This window comes from Giraffa tippelskirchi, chromosome 9, assembly GCF_054371585.1.
Source record: "Giraffa tippelskirchi isolate mGirTip1 chromosome 9, T2T-mGirTip1v1.2.pri, whole genome shotgun sequence".
Lineage (NCBI taxonomy): Eukaryota > Metazoa > Chordata > Mammalia > Artiodactyla > Giraffidae > Giraffa > Giraffa tippelskirchi.
In genome coordinates, this window is record NC_137283.1 from 41,240,333 (window position 1) to 41,253,925 (window position 13,593).

The window sequence follows — 13,593 nt, forward strand, 5'->3', positions numbered from 1 at the left end:
AAGGCCCCAATTTACCAGTGGAAGTCTGAGAGGCCCCACATCCCTCTCCCCACTTTCTGGAAGCAGGGGTGTAGCTTAAGACTCATCCAAGAGGACACTTCCATCCAGCCCTACCGACAGTAGCCAAATTCCCCATGGCCATCATATTGGTTCTGGCCTAGGAACAGAATACTCTGACCAGAACTACATGTCCTAGTGACAAGCTTGCTCAGTGACCAACTGCATAATGAACAGTTTGCCTAAAAGTCAAATACTCGTCAGTATCCATTCAGCTATCATCTGCTGCTGCTTTTTTTTTTTCCTGCCAACTTGTGGACATCTTTACAAAGTAAAAAAATTAATTTCCTCTAAGGTTTTCTTCCCCTGCTAGATTTTGTTATTTCTGATTAACTATTTATGAATGTGTTGCTTTTTATGAACAATGATATTGTTCTTTATTGTTATGGGAGGCTTTTGATAATATATGAACCTTTGAACACACTGTTTTTGCAAGTGTGAATAACAACATTTTTTTCTAAGCTGTATGTTTACAGTAAGAGGCTTTTACTGAACTTGACGTAAGATATTGAATCCAGAATAATTCTAAGTGTTAAGCACAAAATGGATTGACCTTGGTCAGCGATTGATCTGACTTTAGCAATGGGATGCAACCAGCATACCTCCTAACAATTAACGGTAATTAATGGCTGACTACAATGAACGAGTCTATACTAGACCTGATGTGTAATACTGGGTTCATATTCCATTCAGATCCATACACAAGTACTGAGTTTAACTACAATAATAAAACAACTGAAGTTTCTCAACTACATGTCAAAGGCTGGGCTGAACACTGTAGTTTTGTTCTCTCTTTTAGTTCTGCTCCCTGAGGACAAGTACTCATCTTTGTTCACCACTGTGTCCTCAGCCAGCCCATGGCAGATGCCTGCTTACTACCTACAGGACAACCAAATGGCCCTGTCAGTAGGCACTGCTGTAATCTATCACCTCAACTGTACAGGGGAGCAAATGCAGGTTCAGTTGTTACTACTTGTCCAAGGACATCAGGAAGGGCAGCATGACCTGCAGCCTGCATTCTTGACACGAAGAAGTGTGTGACGTGACAACTGGACCCTAACAACTAAAGCCTAGAGGGTAGGGGTCAGGGTGGACAGACACATTCATGCTGTTTAGTGCTGGGGACCTTGCAAGCAGGGTAAGTACAGAAGCCCCTGGGAGGAGGTGGTTCTGACATGACTCTAAAAGGGGTCTAAATGACTACTCCCAGAGGTAGAACATTCCACAATGAGACCAAGCTTCCTAGGGAACCTTGGGACAGAATACAAGCAGGGGTCAGAGGTCAGGGGTACACCCTAGTGGCCTGTGCAATGTGTTGCAGCTTTCCAACCAAAGGTTAGCTTGATGGTGAGGGAAGAATCATTCTGAAAACCTGGGATGATAAACATGGGGCCTTGTGGACTAACAAAGAGATTAGTCCTGAGCTCTCTTTTCTTCTCCATCCAATGTATATTAATTTTCTCTAGAAATTAAAAATATCTCATATTCTCATGTGGCTTTGGCCTTGTGCCGTTGTGCTAATGCTAGTCAATAGCATTTTATATGAAAAGAAAACTGTGGATGGGAATGTGAAATGGTACAGCACTCTGGAAAATAATTTGGCAGCTTCTAAAAAGCTAGGCATACACTTATCCTACAATCCAGCAATCGCAATCCTGGGCATTTATCCCAACGAAATGAAAACTTATGTTCACACAAAAACCTGTGCAGGATTGTTCAGAGTCGCTTGCTCTGCCATAGCCCCAAACTGGAAACAACCAAAAAATGTCCTACAATAGGTGAATGATTAAACAAACTGTGGTACATCCTGACCATGTAATCATATTCAACAATAAAAATGAACAAGCTGGTGATACAGGCAATAACTTGGATGGATTTCAAGGGCTTTATGCTAAGTGGGAAAAAAACAAAATTTCATGCTGCATGATTCCATTTATATAACATTCTCAAACTGACAAAACTCTCGGGACTTCCCTGGCGGTCCAGAGGCAAGACTCTGCACTCCTAGCGCAGGGGGCCCAGGTTCGATCCCTGGTTAGGGAACTCGATCCCACATGCCACAGGTAAAAAGTTCCCACATGCCACAACCAAGATCCCACAGCCAAATAAATGAACATTTTTATAAATAAATAACAATTTTAAGTTACGTACTATTATAATACAGTTCATTTTTATACAGATTCAGAGATAATGTGATGAAATCTCGTCTCCCTAAGTTACATAACAACGAGACATAGGCTAAGGCTCGTATTATTAACTCACAGACACCTTCCAACCCCAGTGTTTTACAAAGCAGGTCTAATGAAGATCCCCTGCAGAAGGGGAAGGCTACCCACTCCAGTATTCTGGCCTGGAGAATTCCATGGACTGTATAGTCCATGGGGTCACAAAGAGTGGGACACAACTGAGCGACTTTCACTTCACTTCAATGTATTAAACAAAATGGCTTTCCTTTGGTCAAAAAAGACTTTTTTAACTCTAGTCAAGTAATCGACGTCAAAATGTCCGGGATGCCATGAAGTGTTTCTTGTGCCTGGAAATGGAGAGTTTTATTCATCCTCTGAAAGTTCATGGTACAGCATGTGGGTGAAGCTTTCTGAGCAACCTTTCCCTTTGCTGCTGCAAAACCAAAATGTGGGCTCAGAGTCTGAGCTTTTCTTCCCACAAAAAATGTGGCTAAGGCCAGAGAACAGAAGTATTTATACTTTTAGAGGACCCCTTCTTCATGAGTCACGTGGCAGCAGTCCTGAGAAGGTCCTTTCTGAACCTGCTGCAGCTTGCTGCTGCCAGTCAAGAGGAGAGGGTGCCCTCTACAGGTGAAACTGCGGAACAAAACAGTCTCCGACCCCGGGGAAAGGGTCTGTGGGAATTCACCTGCACGGCCTTCTCTAGGCCACATCCTTCTAAAGCTTCCAAAACCTAATGTCTATCATTGCAATACCAGACATAATCTAAGTGTGTGTGAACACACGCATAAAATTCGAATTATCTCTGCAAGGAGAAGCAGGAAACCAGCAGCAGTGCTTGTCTCCTGCGAGGGAAATGTCCTGAGAGAGAGGGGGATGGGGAGAAATTCACTTTCCCTACCCCCAAATTTGGGATGAAAAAGTTTAAAACATACAAAACAGTTGAAAGAATAGTATAATAGTATAATGACCATGCTGACCACTTAGATTCCACAACTATTACCATTTACCATATTTGTTTTCTCTCTACTATTAATTTTCGGAGAAGGCAATGGCACCCCACTCCAGTACTCTTGCCTGGAAAATCCCATGGATGGAGGAGCCTGATAGGCTGCAATCCATGGAGTCGCTAAGAGTCGGACACGACTGAGCAATCTTCACTTTCACTTTTCACTTTCATGCATTGGAGAAGGAAATGGCAACCCACTCCAGTGTTCTTGCCTGGAGAATCCCAGGGACGGCGGAGCCTGGTGGGCTGCCATCTATGGGGTCGCACAGAGTCGGACATGACTGAAGCGACTTAGCAGCAGCAGCAGCAGCAGCAGCTACTATTAATTTGCCAGAATTATTCAATTAGAGACTCACAGCAAAAATCTTTATGCCCTTTCAATTCTGTATAGAGTGTATCATCGATAGAAATAAATATATTAGTAATAACAACCACCTCTGAGAGAGGTTGTGAGGGAACACTACATTAAATAAGATATACAGTATGTGAATACCTGGCACGGTGCCAAGCACACAGCACTCTCTCAATAAATAAATGCTAACTATTGTCATTCTTGGGCTTCCCTGGTGGCTCAGTGGTGAAGAATCTGCCTGCCAAGCAGGAGACGTGGGTTCAATCCCTGGGTCAGGAAGATCCCCTGGAGAAGGAAATGGCAACCCACTCCAGTATTTTTGCCTGGGAAATCCCATGGACAGAGGAGCCTGGCAGGCTACTGCTCATGGGGTTGCAAAGAGTCAGACACGACTTAGCGAGTAAACAGCAGCAACAGCATAATCATTCCTATATTTCCCTTCTTTTACTTGGAGATTCCATAGTCAACTTATCGCCTTTGCTCACCCCAAGGTGAGCAGCACAGACAGGACACAGCTGCCATGGAGCAAATGACAGGGCTCTAAAAGGCTCAGTGACTCCAACCTGTCCAGGCGCCACGGGCCCGCAGAAGGGCCCAGCATCTGGGCCTTTTCCCAATGTAGCCTTTTTCCCACTTTTCCAAACTCTCAGCTTCTGAAAGGCTCCTGGCAGGTCCAGAGCAGAAGGGTCATCATACCTTGTAGGAAAGTGACAAAGCCTACAGACCACCCTGTTAGAGGCAGGCCGGAGAGCAGGGAGGAGGCAGAGGGTGGCCATGATACTGGATCCTTCTGGGCTGCTCTGAGAAAATCCCTCCATGACTACAGATATTCACCTCTTCCCATGGACTATCTTGTAATGAGTTTTCACTGTTTTCTGATCTCAAAAAAAGTACAACAAATATAAAATACAACTCAGTATGTAGTAAAAACCAAATAAACATGCTACCTAGATTTCTGAATATGTCAAATAACATATGTAATTCATAATATGCATATATACAATACAATATACATATATTAATATATGTTAACATGTATAATAATATACATGTTATCAGATAATATATATATAAATGAAAATGAAAGTCACTCAGTTGTGTCTGACTCTTTGTGACCCCATGAACTGTAACCTGCCAGCCTCTTCTGTGCATGAAATTCTCCAGGCAAGAATACTGGAGTGGGTTGCCATTCCCCTCTCCAGGGAAAATACAATTCAGTATGTGGTAAAAACAAAGTAGAGATTCAATGCTAGCTAGGCCTCTCTTTTTCTCTACACACTTACATGTAATATATGACATATTATGTTACTTTAGTTACATTATATATGTATATTACACTGATTGATCAATTTATAGACCTACTGAGTATCTCTGACTATGTGGGTTTTTACCACATACTGAACTATATTTGGTCAGACTAACCCTTTTCCCCACCAGGGGGAACAAGCTGTAGATAACACTACTTGCTCTGCTGGCCATGACCAATATCTCTCTGAGGTCTCAGGCCTACACATATTCGTGGGCCTGCCAGCTGCCCACGAACCCAGAGACTTCCTTCAGTCCCTGCAGAGACAGAACTGGGGAACTCACTTGCCCCTCAGTCCTAAAAGGTAGGCACTACTATCTCCAGTGCAATAAACTGAATGTATTGCACCCCCCAACAAAATACATACATTGAAATCTAATCCCCAATGTGACATATTTAGAGATGGACTCTCTGGGAGGTGATTAGGTTCCAAAGGCAAAGCCCTCATAAATGGGATCAGTGCCCTTATTAAAAAGAAAGAAGACCATGGAGAGCTGCCTCATGCCTTCTGCTATCTGAAGACACCGATAAAATGGACTATGAACTAATGGACCTATGAACTTGGAAGCAGGCTCTCACCAGACACCAAATCTGCTGACACCTTGATCTAGGACTTGCCAGTCTTCAGAAATTTAAATTTCTGTTGTTTATAAGTTACCATGTCTACCATATTTTGTTATAGTGGCCCAAGCAGACTCAAGACACCCATTTGACAGATGAGAGATGATGTACAGATGTCACAAGCAATGAGCTCAAGTTCACACAGCTGGTGAGCAGCAGTGCTGGGATGCTTGCTCCTACCTGTGGACCTTTAATTCAGATGTCAATGTAGAAACGTGTACTTATGAGTATCAGGAAAACTGTAGGGGAAAAGCCACTTTCAGATACTCTTTATTGGAATTTACATCTGGAAATCAACATGACAATACTGAACACAATTTAAAATGCACAGTTCCAGTAGCGAAGACTCCTTGCTCGCAATGTAGGCTGCCTGGGTTCAACTCTTGGTCAGGGAACTGGATCCCACGTGCCACAACTAAGATCTGGTGCAGCCAAGTAAGTAAATAAAATAAATAAGTATTTTTTTAAAGAAGAAAGCTAACATATATGCCAAAATACATGGTGAGGATTCCAGGAATGACAGAGAAAACACACTCTGCCCTAGCTATCATACTAACTGCAACTACAGACCCTTTCAACGTAGAGAGCAATGACCCAAGGATGGTGAAAAGCAAATGGTAGCAGGTGAATCAGAAAAAAGACCAGAATTCAAAAGTCCACAAAACTGGTGGGGAGTTCGGGTTTTCTCCCTTCAGCATTGCCTGGCCTAAATTCAAAGGCACCTGCTCAAAACTCAGAAGTTTTCATCGGGTGCAGACAGAAAGAGTTCCGAGAGAAGCCCTCCCTTTCTGATCTGGGGGGGTGAGGGCATCGGGAGACTATTCCATTTCGATTTTGGTTTTCTTTTTTCTGTTTCCTGCCCTAGCCTGCATGCAATATCTTAGTGCTGGTGGCAGCAGTGGGTGGTCAGCTGCTTAAAACTCTAAGGGAGGGGAAACCTGTCTCTAAGCAGAGGAGCTGGGATTCCAAGAGCAGGGAGAGAATACCTTTGCTGTTTCTCTCCCTGTCCGCCTTGGTCCTGATGCAGAAACAGCAGTAAGCAGTGCACAACAGAGCAGAAGAACTAAAGCCACACTGTTATCGGAGGACTTGTATCCCCATCAAGTTCCTATACTGAAGTCAAAACCCTCAGTATCACAGAATGTGACAGCAGTTGGAGATGGCCTTTAAAGAGGTAATGAAGGTACAATGAAGTCATTAGGGCCTAATCCAACATGACTGGTGTCATTATAAGAGTAGACTGGGACACAGACATGGGCATGCACAGAGCAAAGACTGTGTGAGGACAGAACAAGAAGGCACGGAGACAGGCTTCAAAGGAAACCATCCTCGCAGGAAACGTCATCGTGGAATTTCAGCCTCCAGAACTGTGAAAACATCAATTTCTGTTGCTTAAGTCACCCAACTTGTGGTCTTTTGTTACAGAAGCCTGGGGAAACTAGTATACTTATCTTTCTGGCTGAGGGACTAGGAAGGGAGGGTCAAGGGCATCAGAAGGTATTGAGGACATTATAGAGATGAAGGAGATTGAGAGAGACATCCTAGAAAGTTGTGTATGAGCTCCTGGACTCACCCTGGAGCTTATGTGTACAGGTTTGACGCTACACAGCATACCACAAACCTCGCCAACTGAAAGTGACCACTGGGTGGCACACACGTGGGACTGATCCAAATAGCACTGCAAATGCTTTAAAAACTCAGCTGGGGACTTTCCTGATGGTGCAGTGGTAAAGAATCCACCCGCCAACACAGAGGACATGGGTTCGATCCCTGGGCTGGGAAGATCCCATATGCTGCAGGGTAACTAAGCGGTTGAGCCACAGCTACTGAGCCTGTACTCATGCTCTGCAACAAGACAAGCCAACGCAATGAGAAGCCCAATGCAGCCAAAAATAAGTAAATAATAAAATTTTTTTTTTTAATTTGTAAATTTAAAAACTGAGCTGATTTTGGAACCACAGCCCACAGCAGACAGGTGGAAATCCAAATTGTCTGGATTACCTGCAAAAATGTGAAATATGAATATTCTCTAGCCAGACTGACAGACAAATAAGGAAGAAAGACACAGGTTACTAATTTCAGGAATGAAAAGGGGGATGTCACTACAAACCCTACAGAATATAAAAGTGAATTTTGTGAACAAATCAACATATATAAATTTGGCAACTTACATGAATTGGACTTAGCCCTTGAAAAATAACAGCATCTGACATTTACCCAAGAATAAATAAATAGCCTGAATAACTCTATATTCATTAGGGAAATAGATTTTGTAGTTAAAAGCTCAATGAGAAAGAAATCTCTGGACGGTTTCAAATATAAATTCTACCAAACATGTAAGGAAGTAATAAAACCAATTCTATACAACCTCTTTCAGAAAACAGAAGAGGAGGGAACACTTCCCAACTCCATTTGAGGCAGGCCACCATTACACTGATACCAAAATCAGAGAACACAAGAAATCTTCCATAAACATACACATAAAATTCCACAAAAAACTTGCAAGTTACCTATATCTCACCATGACCCAGTACGGTGTATACCAGTGATGCAACACTGCTTCAATATTTGAAAATCAATCAACATAATCCACAATGTGAACAAACTAAAGAAGAAAAATCAAATGATTATATATTAGTAATTGATGCAGAGAAAATATTTGACAAAAATGCAGTGGCCATTCATGATTAAAGGACTCAACAACTGAGAAGCAGAAGGAACTTACTTAGCCTGAGTAAGCAGCCATACAAAAATTTTAAACAGACATCACACTTACTGGTCAAAGAGTGAATACTTTTCCTCTAATATGGGGAACAAGGTGAAGATGTCCATTCTCACAACTCCTATTCAACATGGGTACTAGAACGGCAGCAAAAAAGGGAAGAAAAAGAAACAAAAGGCAAAATATTAGAAAGATAGAAAAAAATTGTCTCTTTCACAGACAACATAATTGTCTAAGCAGACAATCCCATGGAACATACAAAACAAGCTTCTTTTGGAAACAACAAATGAGTTTAGCAAAGTTGCAGAACATCCTGCATCCACACCTGAAAATCAACTGCATTTCTACATACTAGGAGTAAACTACCAAAAACCTAAAAAAATAAAGCTTTAAAAAATGTATTCATTTTTGGCTGTGCTGGGTGTTTGTTGCTGCGTGTAGGATTTCTCCAGTTGTGGCAAGCAGGGGCTACTCTACTCTCAAACTGCAGTGCGGTGGCTTCTCTGGTTGCGGTGCATGGGCTCCAGGGCGCACAGCCTTCAGTAGTTGCAGTGCATGGCCTCAACAGCTGTGGCACACGGGCTTAGTTACCCAGAAGCATGTGGGATTTTTCCAGATAAGGGATTGAACCTGCATCCCCTGCACTGGCAGGCAGATTCTCAACCACTGAGCCATGAGGAAAGTCCCCAGGAACCAACATTATTAAAAATAACATTTACAATAGCCTAAAAAGGACAGAAATAAAATATGTGTAAGATGTGCATGCTTAAAACTACAAAAGGCTGATTAAAAAAAAAATCAAAGACTGAAATAAATAGGATACTAGCTCTTTTCAAAATGTTCTATAGATTCAACACAATTTCAATAAAAATTCTATCAAGATTTTTTTTTGGTAGCTTCAGATAAGCTGATTGTTAAAAAAAAAAAAACTTTGAAGAAGAAATGTTGGGACACTCACATTACTTGATTTTAAAAATTACCTCACAGTAGGAGTAACTAAGACAGTATAAGACTGAAAAAGGAATAAACACAGAGACCAATGGGACAGAAGAGTCCAACTTCACCACTCAACACAACGAACTGATTTTTGCACAAAGGTGCAAAAGCAGTTCAGTGGAGAAAAGATGGTCTTCTTAGCAAATAATGTTAAACAAGTGGATATCCATACGTAAAAAACTCTGGAGACTTTCCTGGTGGTACAGTGGATAAGAATCTGCCTGCCAGTGAGGGGCACACGGGTTCAATCCCTGGTCTAGGAAGATTCCACATGCCATGCAGCCACTAACCCCGAGAGCCACAACTACTGAAGCCTGTGTGCCAAGAGCCTGTGCTCAGCAACAAGAAGATTTTACCGCAAAGAGAAGCCCACCCACTGCAACTAGAGAGTAGCCTCCACTCTTCACAACTAGAAAGAGCCTGCACACAGCAATGAAGACCCAGTGCAACCAAATATTAAATAAATAATTTAAAAAAAATTTTTTTAACAACTCTGGACTTAAACTTCACTGTTGTTCTTGTTCAGCCTCTCAGTCGTGTCCAACTCTTTGGGACCCCATGGACTGCAGCATGCCAGGCTTCCCTGTCCTTCACTGTCAAAAATTACCTCACAATGAACCACAGATCTAAATGGAAAACTATGAAACTTCAAAAGAAAGCATCAAAGAAGTTTTGCAACCTGGTGTTGGGCAAAGTTCTCAGAGATGACATCAAAACATGATCCATATGAGAAAATTCTGGTAAACTGAATTTCCTCAAAATTTAAACCCTTTTTTTCTGAAAGACTGTTGAAAAATGATGAGATATACCACAGACTAGGAGAATATACAGTCGGCCTTCAGTATCCAGATTTCATTCCTGCAGATTCAATCAACAGAGCATTATGTCAGAGGTCCTACTGTTATAGTCAGGGTCCTTGGACTCTTTAATCAACAGAAATAGATAAGAGGCCAGACAAGGAATTTGGGTAAAGCTTTATGAACAAGTAACTGGTGCTCTTGCTCGTCCCTCCAACCCGAGGAAGAACTGTGAGGTGGCTCCTTAAATGTCGTAAAGGTAGAGGGGTGGTCTAGGTATTCTGCCCACACCCTTGGAGGTACCGTGTGCAGGGATCATGCATGGTATCTTGCTTTTGTTCCCGGCACCGCAGAAGTGGCAGTTGTCTTTAGTTGCCAAGTTGTATCTGACTCTTTGGCAACCCCATGCATGATAGGCCGCCAGGCTCCTCCGGCCATGGGATTTTCCAGTCAAGAATATGGAAGCAGGTTGTGTTTTGGTCTTTTTGTATCTTACTGTTCATATTTTGCCCCAGTTGCACACGCATGCAGTTATTTTTAGTTGATTATAATTTCTTTTCATATTGTCCATGGGGTTCTCTAGGCAGGACTACTTGAGTGGGTTGCCATTTCCTCCTCCAGTGGAGCACGTTTTCTCAACTTCTCACTTTGCCCTGTCCATCTCAGGTGGCCCTGCCCGGCATACCTCACAGCTTCACTGAGTTACGCAGGCCCCTTCACTATGACAAGGCTGTGATCCATGAAAGGGAAAAGATGTGACATTGGAAGATGGGCCCTCCCAGATCGGAAGGTGTCCAATATGCTATTGGGGAAGAGTGGGGGCAAATACTAATAGCTCTAGACAGAACACAACGGCTGGGCCAAAGTGCAAATGATGCTCAGCTGTAGATGTGTCTGGCTTCCCTGGTGGCTCAGACAGTAAAGAATCTGCCTGCAATGCAGAAGACCCGGGTTCAATCCCTGGGTCAGGAAGATCCTCTGGAAAAGGCAATCCACTCCAGTATTCTTGCCTGGAGAATACCATGGACAGAGGAGTCTGGCAGGCTACAGTCCATAGGATCATAAAGAGAAGGACACAACTGAACAACTAACACTTCTACTTTCTGGTGGTGAAAGTAAAGTCTGAAGCTGTAAAGAACAATATTGCATAGGAACCTGGAATATTAGGTCCATGAATCAAGGTAAATTGGATGTGGTCAAACAGGAGATGGCAAGAGTGAACAGTGACATCTTAGGAATCAGTGAACTAATATGGACAAGAATGTTTGAATTCAATTCAGATGACCATTATATCTACTACTGTGGGCAAGAATCCCTTAGAAGAAATGGAGTAGCCCTCACAGTCGACAAGAGAGTCTGAAAGGCAATATTTGGGTGCAATTTCCAAAATGACAGAATGATCTCAGTTCATTTACAAGGCAAACCATTCAATGTCACAGTAAACAAAGTCTATGCCCCAAACACTGATGCCAAAGAGGCTGTAGTCAAATGGTTCTATGAAGATCTACAAGGCCTTCTAAAAGAAAGATGTCACCAAAAGAAAGATGTCCTTTTTATTATAGGGGATTGGAATGCAAAGTAAAAAGTCAAGAGATACCTGGAGTAACAGGCAAGTTTGGCCTTGGAGTACAAAATGAAGCATGGCAAAGGCTAACAGAGAGTTTTGTCAAGAGAACATGCTGGTCATAGCAAACACCCTCTTCCAACAAAACAAGAGACGACTCTACACATGGACATCACCAGATGGTCAACACTAAAATCAGACTGATTATATTCTTTGCAGCCAAAGATGAAGAAGCTCTATACAGTCAGTAAAAATAAGACCTAGAGCTGACTGTAGCTCAGATCATGACTTCCTTATTGCAAAATTTAGGCTTAAATTGAAGAAAGTAGGGAAAACCACTAGGCTATTCAGGTATGACCTAAATCAAATCCTTTAACATTATATAGTGGGGAGGTGACAAATAGATTCAAGAGATTAGATCTGGTAGACACAGTGCCTGAAGAACCATGGAAAGAAGTTTGTAATATTGTATAGGAGGCAGCGGCCAAAACCATCCCAAAGAAAAAGAAATGCAAGAAAACAAAGTGGTAGTCTGAGGAGACTTTACAAATAGCTGAAGAAAAAAGAGAAACAAAAGGCAAGGGAGAAAGGTAAAAATATATCCAACTGAATGCAGAGTCCCAGAGATTAGCAAGGAGAGATAAGAAAGCCTTCTTAAGTGAACAATGCAAAGAAGTACAAGAAGACAATAGAATGGGTAAGACTAGATATCTCTTCAAGAAAATTGGAGATATCAAGGGAACATTCCACGAAAGGATGTGTAAGATAAATGACAAAAACAGTAAGGATCTAACAGAAGCAGAAAAAGAGATTAAGAAGAGGTGGCAAGAATACACAGAAGAACTATACAAAAAAGTCTTAATGACCTAGATAACCATAATGGGGAAACAATGGAAACAGTGAGAGACTTTATGTTTTTGGTTTCCAAAATCACTGCAGATGGTAACTGCAGCCATGAAATTAAAAGATGCTTGCTCCTTGGAAAAAAAGCTATGATCAACCTAGACAGCATATTAAAAAGCAGAGACATTACTTTGCCAACAAAGGTCCGTCTAGTCAAAGCTGTGGTTTTTCCAGTAGTCATGTATGGATGTGAGAGTTGGACTATAAAGAAAGCTGAGGGCCCAAGAACTGATGCTTTCGAACTGTGGTGTTGGAGAAGACTCTTGAGAGTCCCTTGGACTGCAAGGAGATCCAATCAGTCCATCCTAAAGGAAATCAGTGCTGAATATTCATTGGAAGGACTGATGCTGAACCTGAAACTCCAATACTTTGGCCACCTGATGCGAAGAACTGACTCACCAGAAAAGACCCTGACACTGGGAAAGATTGAAGGCGGGAGGAGAAGGGGATGACAGAAGATGAGATGGCTGGATGGCATCACTGACTCGATGGACATGAGTTTGAGTAAGCTCTGGGAATTGCTGATGGACAGGGAAGCCTGGCATGCTGCAGTCCATGGGGTTGCAAAGAGTCGGACATGACTGAGCGACTGAACTGAACTGACTGAACCACGATGCTGTTGTCACTCACCTAGAGCCAGACAGCCTGGAATGTGAAGTCAAGTGGTCCTTAGAAAGCATTACTGTGAACAAAGCTAGTGGAGATGATGGAATTCCAACTGAGCTATTTAAAATCCTAAAAGATGATGCGGTTAAAGTGCTGCACTCAATATATCAGCAAATTTGGAAAACTTATCAGTGGCCACAGGACCAGAAAAGGTCAGTTTTCATTCCAATCCCAAAGAAAAGCAACGCCAAAAAATGTTCAAACTAGCACACAACTGCACTCATTTCACATGGTAGCAAGGTAATACTCAAAATCCTCCAAGCTAGGCTTCAACAGAACATCAGCGAAGAACTTCCAGATGTTCAAGCTGGGTTTCAAAGAGGCAAAGGAAACAGAGATCAAACTGCCAACATTCACTGGATCATGGAAAAAGCAAGGGAGTTCCAAAAAAACATCTACTTCTGCTTCACTGAC

General features: G+C 42.3%; 1 protein-coding gene and 1 long non-coding RNA gene across 2 annotated transcripts in view; both read right to left on the reverse strand.

Moving 5' to 3' along the window:
* Positions 1–13,593, reverse strand: part of LOC145519832 (uncharacterized) — a 78,611-nt gene that overhangs the window by 60,495 nt on the left and 4,523 nt on the right. The gene's annotated exons all lie outside the window — the stretch shown is intronic.
* On the reverse strand, positions 5,794–8,130 carry LOC145519848 (uncharacterized). The gene is made up of 2 exons (XR_014063964.1): positions 8,042–8,130; positions 5,794–5,953 (listed from the first exon to the last, which is right to left on the reverse strand). It is a non-coding gene; the product is annotated as an uncharacterized LOC145519848 (long non-coding RNA).